Genomic DNA, 12186 nt, shown 5'->3' with positions numbered 1-12186 from the left:
AAAGAATGATAATGACTTATTGTTTGTATTTATTGACTTTTTGAATGATACAAAACATTGACAGATTTTTTATAATTCACAATAAGTGTCCAAAAATCCAACCACCAACCTCAATGCACTTTGCAACTTTTGTGGTAATATGGCATGTTGTTCTGAGGTCATCTTGGTGTTCCTTTTTGAGGGCAGCAGTACCCAAAATGCGAGTGAGCAATTCGTCCCTTGTATTTACTTTTTCTTTGTATACTGCTCTTTTCATCCATCCCCATAAACAAAAATCTAACAGGGGTGAGGTCTGGAGACCTTGGTGGCCAATGAACGTTACCACCACAGCCAATCCATTGTTCAGGGAAAGTTCGATTTAGATATTGTATCACCAGATGGGTATAATGTGCAGGAGCTTTGTCATGCTGAAAGTACATACCAATCTTTGTAGCCAAGGAAACATCCTCCAATAGTAGTGGAAGTTTGTTTTGAAGAAATTCTAAGTAAATGGGCCCTGTAAGATGATTTTGTAACACAACAGGCTCAATCAACTGAATGTCGATGATACTGCACTAAATTTTTACAGAGAAGCAATGTAGAAAATTTGTTTCTACAGCGGCATGTGGATTTTTGTCTGACCACCTATGAGAGTTATGGGTGAAAGTAGCTTCATTGCTGAACAGTATTAATGGAATTAATCAGCGATTAGCATTTACCCACTGACAAAATTCCAATCACTGGGCGTCGTCTCCTGGTTGAAGGTGTTGCACCCGCAATATTAGCCATACTCTTTTCTATTGAACACCAATACGCGTAGAAATTCTTCATGTGCTAATAGTAGGACTATGTTCAACCTACTGAAGAATGTGTTCTATTTCATCCACATTTTGTTGATTTGCACAGTCAGAAGAAATATGAGTGCTGGGAACTATACCAGTCTCATGCAGTCTTGTGTAAACACTAGTAAACTCTCTTGAATTCAGTATTCTGCGGTTAGAAAACTGTCAATGGTATTCTCTACAAGTAGCAGTAGCACTTTTACCACAAAAACCGTTGACAAACACCATATCAGCAATGTCAGATTATAACTGCTTCTAAGTCACATCTGATTCAGGGAGCTGTGTGTGCCAGTTTCAAAAAGCTGTGTCTCCATATCCATTGAGAATTGGACACATGTTTATATGAACTTTTTTACTCGGAATAATCAATACTATAACCTCCCAAAATATTTACTATTCTCCTGAATCATCTTATATATCTACACTAGTTAGAAATTCTACAGGCAAATGATGGTCACTCATAAGCTGCCCTCTTCTTTCTCATTCTGTATGCCAGCAATTCTCAAAGGGTGTGCCGTGAAATTTTGGATGTTATATTATAGCAAATAAAGAAAATTTATAAATAATTTTGTTTAATATAAATTTTATATAAAACAAAACTATTTTGCTATAGCAAAATATTAAACTATTTTGTTTTATATAAAACAAAACTATTGTGGTAGCTATAGCTACCACATACTATTTATAGTGTAGGTATAGTATTTGCAAATTAGTTGTCCACTGTTTTTTAATGCAGCTCCATGTTTAGGACAACAGGAATTTGAAGAACCCATTTTTAGTTACACTTCAGGAATGATTATTTAGTTATGTTTGTAGGAAATTATGCTTCACAGCTGGATCCTGGTTGTAACTACCAATTAGTTTTTAAAAGGAAATAGAAGAGAAAAATGTTCAATGTTTTGTGATATTTATTTTCACTAGTTTAAAGAGAAAATTAAATGGCTTACGATCAAAGATTTGAGTAATTAATGAGAAACATGGGCTTTTTATTTCTTATGCAAAAGTTCTATTCACAGATGAATAGAACTTTTGTGTAAGAAACACATCTGCATTTCCTGTTCAACCGAGAGAAGTTTCTCACATTGCTTGTTCTTTATGTTTGTTAGTGCCAAAAAACCCAGCTTGCATGGGCAGGTGGTTGAATTTGTTGTTATTTGGTTTTTAGGAGCATTAGCAACTAAGGCCATATTGCTCAGGGATATGCGGTGGTCATTCCTTGACCTTTCCGCATCCTCCGTATTTGGTAGTGACGGGCTCGAACCCCGGTCTAATCAAGAAGCGTGTGCTACGCACTGCTGCTCCTTCCCACCTGGCTACGGAGGCGCCACAGGTGGTTGAAAAGGGCAAGAGATTACTTAATGCTTCTTCTGCTATTGCTGGGTGCTTCCCACTTTGCCAATATCCAAAACTTTAGTAGTGATAGTTCACCATATTTCGGTTGCAGCATGCAATCCACCTGAAGTTCTGCAAGTTGTTCTTGTTTCTCTATAGGTTGGTGGGTTGTGGCATCAGGTGCACAGCATAAGGATTGCACACCCAGTCATACTCATAAATAGCAAGGGAGAAAAAGCACAATTTCATTTTATCCTCAAGGGCCTCAGCCCTTGAGGATAAAATGTTGTTAATTTCCTATGCAGATCTGCTTCACAAGTAAGAGGAAACATTTGAAGCAGCTTCTTTTCCACTTATGATTTCCAGATTTCCACACCCTTGAAGTCAGCACATTTTCTTCTTTCCACTGAATATTTTCATTTAGGATATTTAAATGGATGAAAATATCAGCCAAATAAGCAAGCTTTGTGCACCACTCATCATTTAACTGAGCAGCAAAATCCAGATTTTCAAGGGTAAATATATTTAACAGCTCATTTCTCAGTTCGTAAAAGCTCATAAAAACCATACCTTGGATAACCAGCAAATATCAGTATGAAGGAACAAGGTGTCATAGCAAGATCCTGCTTCTTAGCACATTTGTTTGAGAAGTCTTAAAGCCCTTGACTTTATGCAGTTGACTATTTTAACAACTGAGCCCAGAACACTTTTAAGTTTGGCTGGAATAGTCTTTATTACCAGAGTTTCATGCTGTATGGAACAACGCAGAAAGTCTTGTTTTACTCTTGAAACAAATCATTTTAATCTTCCAGTCATTGCAGGTACACCAACTGTGCAAACAGACAGTTTTTATAAGACAGACCATTTTTCTTGAAGGTGCTGGAGAGAGAATTATATATACATCTAATCCTATTGATACTGAAAGTCACTCAGTACACAAAAAAAAATTGTTCAATAATTGAATCTTCCTCAACAAATCTGTTGTAACTCAATAATTGATATTTTTGACTTATGATCAGTTGATTCATCAAGCTGTAGTGTAAATATTCAGCCATCACTCACCTTTTGATGATATATCCTCTGAATATCAGAAAACATTCATCAATCTGCTGAGAAATAGTATTATTTGACAATGGAACCACAGATATTTCTTTCTCAGTGCCCTCACCTATTCTTTACAGACAGGTAAAACTACAATCTCAGCTATAGCATGAGACTGCGTTTTCATACTATTATTTCAGCAACTTCACAGCTGGCCAATTGTGCTTTTTCTGTAATGCTTGCTCTCTTTTTTTTTTACTTCTTATGACATCAAATGGCTAAAACAGTTATCTTTAACTAATAAATGGCCATGTTTAGTATTCAAATGTCGTTTCAGTTTACTGAGAACCATGCACTCATTGCTAAGTTTTTTTTTCCACAGACCATACATTTGGGAATAAGGCAGTTTTCAGGTCCACTGCATGTAAATCCAAAGTATAAATAACTATCTTGGTACTTAAGGACTGCACAGAGGAACTGTACGTCCTGTACAGATTGTATGAAACACACCTGCAATCAGTTTGTTCTCACTTTTGTTATTGCTGCTTTCTGCCACTGACTCACCATTCATCTTTTCCGTTTCATCAAAACTTATACATATTAAATTTAATAACTTTTAATTAATTTTAAAATTGTACTGAAAAAAGCAAAATAAACAAAACTTGCCTATTACACATATGAACTCACAAAGAACTCAAAACAGATGCTCTTATTTAAGGGGAACTGTGCATATAAGAGTCTCCATAGTGCAGCCAACTTAATATGTTCAGTGTGCTGCAATTATTCATGGCAAAGAATATTGTGTTGTGAGCAAAAATAGTTTGAGAACCACTGCTGTGTACTTTTCACCCGTATAATTCATGGTACTGATTGCTTATGGAAACAGTTTCTTAGACCAATAGTTTGTTGATGATATGGGGATGGATTGAAGCATGAATGAATCATAGAAAGCTAGTGAATCATCCTGATCTGCCCACAAAAACTCTTTCTACTACATTAAAACAATTGTTCATACTTTTTACTTTTTTATTATTATTTTTTAACATTAAAAACTCCATGGCCATTTTCTGAAATTCAAACAGCCAAAGTTCTGCATCCGTTCAAAATCAGGCTTGTTTAGATGGAATATTTTTTAACACTTTGTTACTTGTTTTGGTATATAAAGCTATCCTTATAATTTTGTTGGTGTAATTTACCCCAATAAAATTGAAATAAATAAATACCAAGAAACACCCTGTATATATATTATACATTCATGACTATGACTGATAAAGAGTTAAGATGATGATGAGTTAGTTCTGGCTGATCATCTCAGGGTTGTAGGCAGAGAAATTCCTTGTAAGAGTGGGGGAGGGGTTGAGATGTCACTGTTCTGTTACAGGAAACTGTAGATGATGAATTCATTTGGTAGAATATTTAAAAAGCTGAAGTGGGGAGGTGCATCGTTACTGAAATTTTTAGATAGGTTAGTATGCAACTCCAGGGTTCAACAAAATCAAATTTTATTCTTCTATGTGAATGATGGAGAGGATAGCACCATGCTATATAAAGATGGTCTTTTTCTGCTGTTTTTCCTTGCTACACTACTAAGTCTATTGAAGGGAAAGGAAAAGATTTTTAAATAAAAAAGAAGCTGGCAGAAAACAGAGAAAAACCAATAAAAATTAGCTAATATCACTGTTTCTGTGTAGTCCACAGGCCATTACTGCTCAAGTAAACCAACTTCTAGCCTAAAATTTAGGATCCATTAAATACAGGACTTTAAAACTAGAAACTTTTTTGCCTATAATCCCAGGAGTTGAAGCAAATTTTGCTATCACGTCAAAAAGCATGCGAGCTCACTGATTTATCATGTAAATATTTCATTAAGACTACTAAATTCAGAAGGGCAAAAAAAATAACTGAAACATATATCAGCTTAAAATTATTAGAACTGCAATAAATACTAAATTCAATAAGTTTCCTAATAAGAAAGTGTCTTATATCTTCGAATAAGAAAAAAAAAAAAAGAAAGAAAAGTGCCTGTGCTATAAACATACATTTACAGAGCTTATCAGTAATTCTATGTTTTTTCTTCTCAATGTGTTATTTTTTTTCCTCTTAATTCTTCACTTCATAATTTTTTTCACATTAGTTAATTAAATTTTAACTATTTACTTTTCTCCACACTTCTTTTTTACTCTAACAAATGACTGTTAACTCTTAGTTAGGCATGGAAAAATTTGAAATTCTTGTGTGAATGAAAAATTTGAAAGCACAGCATGAAACTTTTTTATGTCACCTATATTTTCAATCTTTTCTGAACACAACTGTGAAAAATACAGGTCCTATATTAAAAACATATTTTTAATTAATTTTTTGAAAATTAAAACTCCCTTTAGACCTGTCGGCAAGTGAATTGAAATTTAAAAACTGCACGCTTCAGTGAAAGCTTTGATTAGATGCCAGTTGTCAGTAACAGGAGCACTTATTGCATGAAACATGAAGCTTGCGAATGAAAACCTGATTCCAGATGATGCATCAATGTCACAAAACCAAAGAGCATACTATCAATAACTGAACATGATATATTGTCGGCAACATGCCAAAACCATGAATGTGCAAATTTGGCACTTTTTACCTAAATGCATTCTTAAGGTTGTTTCTTGGTCAACTACACCTGCCAAAGACTTGTATGTGTATTTCCAGGCCAAGTGGTTGAAAATGTTATATGCATTTTCACTTATCTGTGAAAAAAAAAACACTTCTCACCATGCAGATTCATGAATGTGGCACTTTCGTTAGTTTGGCATGGCAAATACTGACAGAGCAATTCAAGAAAGTACCACTTTCGGGTTTTTGCATGTACAGTAGGGTGAGGGAAGGCCAGCTCGTGCATGTTGTTACATGTATAGTTTGGTTTGTCTCAGTTTGCCAATCAGTATTACTGTTTAGTTATCCTTTGTAACATCTAATTTTTTCAGTCAAAAGTAAAATTTGGAATAATGAGTACAAAAATGCAAAAAATTCTTGCACTGCGTTCCTCACTTCAAATGGAATTTGATTTGGAAGATGAAGATTGTGATCACTTGAATGACTTTGAAGTCTCAGACAATGATAAAAATTACGTGCCCTCCGATGATGATAGTGACTCATTATGGCTTCGATGTGCATGTACTTTTTAAAATTTATCCCCAGTTTAAAAACTGTTTGACACATTTTTGGAGCCAGGCCAATCAAAAATGGAGTGTGCTTTAATGTGCTCTAAATTTGAGAGGAAAGCCAAGTATGTACCCATGTATGTCCCTGAAAGATGAGCCCAAACAATTAGAGGCGCAAGATTAAAACCTACACCATTCTATGTAAATATCATGCAATGCGATGATTTTATTTTTCTCGACAAACAACTTAAAGGCACTGTTCCTTGGAGAAAAGTCTGCTGCCTTGAATTCCAAAAAGGACAGGATGGGCATGTCGCAATGTTTTACAAAACAAACTACAAAGATGAATTTATAACAGTAAATCTAAAGAGACCTAAAGGAAGATCCAGCAATAAGCAACTTAACTTTCCCCAAGTCTATAATGAGGAACTTTGTATATCTCAAACAAAGCCTAAAGATTTAATGAAAATGTGCCAAGATTTTACAATACTGAAGGAGTATCACAAATTCTATTTAAAATTAAAAGCATCAGTAGAAATAAGGGATATTACCAGCACCAGATTTACATCAAGAATCTGAAGATATTGAAAACTAATTTATACCAACTTGTATGTTATTGTAATTAAACCTGTGTTATTAATATAGTGTTCATTTATTTATATGTTATTCTGACCTCAGTTTATTAATAAATTATTCATTTCTGACCAATAAAAATGTGTTCAAAAATTTTTTTTCACCTTTTCAATTCTTTATGAATCTGACAAACCTTCAAACTTCACAGTTCCAAAACCACGAGTGCTTTTTTTAGCTACAATGGCAATCTTAAATTACCAATATGGAATAAAAACAGCATCTTTCGAAGGTACTTATAAAACAACATTTAGTTAAATAACTTAAAAACTTGATTTTTCTAAAGTCAAAGTATCTTTAAATGCGTTTTTCTCAAAACTATCTTCTTGCAGATTTGTGGTTTTGGCGTGGGATCAACAATATGTCAATGAACACATGAATATAATTAGTTTATCTTAATCATGAATTTTTCCTAATTGTGAGATAATTAACAGACATTTCTGGAATTTTCTGCAGAGACTTCAAAGAAAACATTTTCAAAAACAGCTAGCTATTAGATGTTTCAGCTGTGGATGGTGTAGATGGAGTACAATGCTGAAATACTATCAGGGTTGATTCACCCCAATGCAACTGATTCTGGGTTAAAGGAGTAAATAGATTTGTTAAAGCAATCTTCTTTAAATGATGATATAGTATTTTTGGTTTTTATTTCAATTCACTATTATTACAAAAGGTTAACTATTTTTATGAAGTTTATATAAGCACACTATTTAATATTTAAACTTAAGTTGCCACCACAAGTGGTTGAGGCTGACAGCTTGGGGAAATTCAAAGCTCGGCTGGACAAATAGGTAGTTTATTAGGAAATTCAAAGCTCAAAAGGAAGTCAAATAGGTAGTTTATTTTTTAGACAATGCAGAAAAAGCCCAGGAAAAGAAAAATATTAAGAAAAAAAGCTTATCTGTACTTATCTGCAGAAAAAGCTTATCTGCATAGCTAATAATAATATGCTTAATAAACTATAATAAATCGCAATACTAATGCTTATAAGCCAAGCAAGTAATGGCATCTATATTTTTTATACTTAGTTAAAGTGTGCAAAACATTCCTCATCCTACAACCATAGCTCTTCCACCCACTCATAGGCACAATATTCATAGCACTCTATAATTTGGCACATTGTACCCTTGTGTATGTTTTTCTTTAAATCAAATTTTGTGTATTTGCCGGATGAAAAATCAACGAATAGCATAAACTGGGGTATAATAGAAGAATGCGTTTAGAAAAAAAAAATACGTCACAAGGACTTTCAGGCGAAAAGAAATAGAATAAATTATGTAAACCACTTAAAAAGATCATTTCAAACTAAAAAAAAAATTTTTTTAACTTTTTGATTAATGACATTTAAATAGATGACCAAATTTTTCCTTTAACTGGTTACCCTAAGTGGCATTTAAATAGATGCCAATGATAGAAAAATTGGCATCTATGAACCAATTAAAGGAAAATTCTGATTTTTTACTTTGCACAGTTTTAAGGTGAATAAACTGGAATTATTAATAACAGCAAACTGTGTTGTTATAAAAATAATTTATATATCAGCCAAGCTAATTTTTTTTAAAAATATCATTCAAAAAGAATCAAATTCTGTTGCTGTTTCTTAAATCTCCTTTATATTAAGTTCTTAAATTATTCTGTTCCAGGAAGTCTGGGAATAAACTTCCGAAAAGAGGTAATTCATAAATTGTAACAAATTATTTTTCATTTTTGTGTACTCTTGGATTTTAAAAAAAAATTTCAACAAAGTATTAAATTATAAAAATATTTCATGGTGGAGCAGCAAACATTCATCATCCTAGTCACATCAAACGTACTTTACCAAAGTGTCACTTATTTAAAAAAAAAAAAAAAAAAAAAAAGCGGGTATCGTGTTTTGTGCAGAAGCAAAATACCAATACTGTATACAGTATTACTACTGTGAAGAGAACCAGTCTGAGTAGGATGAAAAACAAGTACTTCAATTATTTTATAAAATGAATCAGATGCAAGTTTCTTGTATAATCCACAATAGAAAGTAAATTATACCATCGCGCAGAATTTCTTCAGATAATATGCCAGCAATGTCATTCGCGAGGATACACACGTTAAAAAAGATAAAAAAAAAAATAATAATAAAAAAAAAAACAGCCAAGAAACAGCGACTCTCAAGCTGATAAATACCTCATAAAATCATTCACAAGGAAAAATTCTTTATCATTATTGATTTTTAAACTGCTTAAAATATTTACACGAGTTGTTAAAAAAACAACTATTGCAAAAAATTAACAAATATGTTAAATGCAATAGTTCAGGATAACCAGTAAAAAAATTGCATCTCAGGTATTACTGAGAACATCAGATTTAATATTGGTGCACTGAAGTTAATACATCAATTTCACAACAGTTACGGGTATTTACAACTAAGCAAGGGATACAAGATGCATTTTGTGTTGCTATTCAGTTTTATATCTCATAGGATAAATCCATCTAGTCAAAACAAAAAATTATTCACAAAAATAGGTGTGAAAATGACGATGCAAACAGTAGTTATCCAATTTAATGAAAACGATCATTAAATTTTATTCCCACATATTTTTGGATATATTGTCTTGGGGCATTTATTTAATTTCGACAAATTGCTTTGAAATCGAACATTTCTGAGTTCAGCAGTAACATAAAAAATATTAGCTTACCCAAAATAATTAACTATTTACTTCTTGTTGACACATTTTCAGAAATTCACATATCTCGAAAGGAGCCATAAGTAATGGCACCCGGATGTCGCGTTTACGGCGTACGTAGCGCTACCTTCTGAAATATGTGTTTAAAATCTAAAATATACAATTTTGAAATGATGTTATGAAGGTTGAACTAATTTCATTTTGCAAGGCATAAATACTTTTGATTTTAATGATAACGTAATTAATATAGTAAATATATGATCATTCATCAGTTTCTTTCTCCATTACGGAGGCTGGTGGTAGGCAAACACTTTTCCCAACCTCAGCTTCAGAATAAAATTTCCTCCACGCTCCATTCGTCCAGACCTTTCTATGAATGTTGCCATTGCGGCCGACTGGTGGGCTTTGAAGTAAATTCATAAAAGTACTTAAAATTTTGAAAATTACTGTAAAATATTTTCCGTATGCATATAAAATGTTAAGAATTTTATTACATATACAGGGTGATTCAGGAGGAATAGTAAATATTCTGGAAGGATATAATATCGATTATTCTGAGTAAAAAAGTTCATATAAACATATGTCCAATTCTCAATGGATACAGAGATACAGCTGTTTGAAACTGGCGCGCACAGCTTCCCCAATTAGATTTGACCAAGTTGCAGTTATAACCTGACGCTGTTTGGTGTTAGAAGTGTTGTTAAGAATGCAGCACATCTTCACACATGCTGAATATGCCGATATGGTGTTTATCTACGGTTTTTGTGGTGGAAGTGCTACTGCTGTTTGTAGAGAATATCGTCGATGGTTGCCTAACAGCCAGAGGCGGATTTAACGGCGGGCGCACCGGGCGCGCGCCCTGGGCCCCGACTACTGAAGGGCCCACGCAAAACCCCAACAAATTAGTTGAACATATTAGTTCAAAACTTTGTGATTATTATTATGCTATTATTAATTATATTATACATATATTATATTCAAATTTTATTGGAAATAAAACATTAATAGTACATAATATTTTTTATTTATTTTAAAAAATGGTTAACATGTATTTTTATTTTCCCTGTCTCTCTCCTTTTTTTAAGGGGCCCAATATTTTCTTCTGCGCCCGGGGCCTCAACCGACCTTAATCTGCTCCTGCTAACAGCAGACTTTACACCAAACTGCGTGAGACTGGTACAGTTCCCAGCACTTATATTTCTTCCGAACTTGCAAATGAACAAAATGTGAATGAAGTAGAACACATTCTTCAGTCGATAGAACGTAGTCATACTATTAGTACACGAAGAATTTCTACGCGTATCGGTGTTCCACAGAATGGCAAACGTTATGTGAGCACGGCTTGTATCCATTTCACATATAGCGGCTTGTATCCAGCGATTAAAATTTTGTCAGTGGGTAAATGCTAATCGCCGATTAATTCCATTAATACTGTTCAGCGATGGAGCTACTTTCACCCGTAATTCTCATAGGTGGTCAGACGAAAATCCACATGCCACCATAGAAACAAATTTTAAGCATCGCTTCTCTATAAACGCGTAATGCGGTATCATCGACAATCAGTTGATTGGGCCAGTTGTGTTACAAAATCGTCTTACAGGGCCCGTTTACCTAGAATTTATGCAAAACGAACTTCCCCTGCTATTGGAGGATGTTCCCTTGGCTATAAGGATTGGTATGTACTTTCAGTATTACGGAGCTCCTGCACATTAACTCGTCTGGTGAAACAAGATCTAAATCGAACTTTCCCCTAAACGATGGATCGGCCGCGGCGGTTCCATTCATTGGCTACCAAGGTTAGATTTTTGTTTGTGGCGATGGCTGAAAAGTGCAGTGTACAAAGAAGAGTTGAATACAAGAGACGGATTGCTCACTCGCATTTTGGGTACTGCTGCCCTCAGAAAGGAACGCCAAGACGACTTCAGAAGAACAACACATCATATTACCACAAGAGTTGCAAAGTGTATTGAGGTTGGCGGTGGGATTTTCGAACATTTATTGTGGCCCGTAAAAAAAAAAATTGTCAATTATTTGTGTTTTGTATCATTCAAAAAGTCAATAAATACAAACAATAAGTCACTGTGATTCTATGATACCTCTCATAATGGCTTTGTGCGTGCCAGTTTCAATCAGCTGTATCGTATCTCCGTATCCACTGAGAATTGGACACATGTTTATATGAAAGTTTTTACTCAGAATAATCGATACTATAAACTCCCAAAATATTTACTGTTCCTCCTGAATCATCTTGTATATATATATATATATATATATATATCTTGAATTTCTAGAAAGTTGAATTTCTGTAGATCGTAATTTTTAGGAAATACGTGTGAATGTAAGTTATTCTGGAAAACAGAAGCTGAAGGAATAAATGAGGAAGAAGAAAAGTTGGTTCTGTAAGTTTGAAGTAGTGCGGTAAATGGATGTTGACTGGTTGCAGCACGTGTTTAGACTGGTTTGGAAGAGAGAAGGGGGAATTATAGAGTCCAATTCAGAAGAACAGTGCTCATGGAAGTCTCTATAGAAAAGGCATGTAGAAAAAAACAGGACGCCTATGAG

At 33.9% G+C, this 12186-nt stretch overlaps 1 protein-coding gene across 2 annotated transcripts in view; it reads right to left on the bottom strand.

The window, feature by feature from the left end:
* The window catches only part of LOC150082122 (uncharacterized), an 83105-nt gene extending 73385 nt beyond the window's left edge, over positions 1–9720 (bottom strand). Inside the window, exon 1 of one of the 2 annotated variants that reach the window (XM_090379111.1) lies at positions 9637–9720. The gene's annotated coding sequence lies outside the window, so the exon portion shown is untranslated. The remainder of the gene's footprint in view (positions 1–9636) is intronic. The other variant, XM_090379112.1, reaches the window with a different exon arrangement.
* Positions 9721–12186: the final 2466 nt, after the last annotated feature.

This window comes from Mastigoproctus giganteus, chromosome 8 (genome assembly GCF_048544385.1).
Source record: "Mastigoproctus giganteus isolate SK-2022 chromosome 8, ASM4854438v1, whole genome shotgun sequence".
Classification (NCBI taxonomy): Eukaryota; Metazoa; Arthropoda; class Arachnida; order Uropygi; family Thelyphonidae; genus Mastigoproctus; species Mastigoproctus giganteus.
This window is presented reverse-complemented; position numbering and strand designations above follow the sequence as displayed.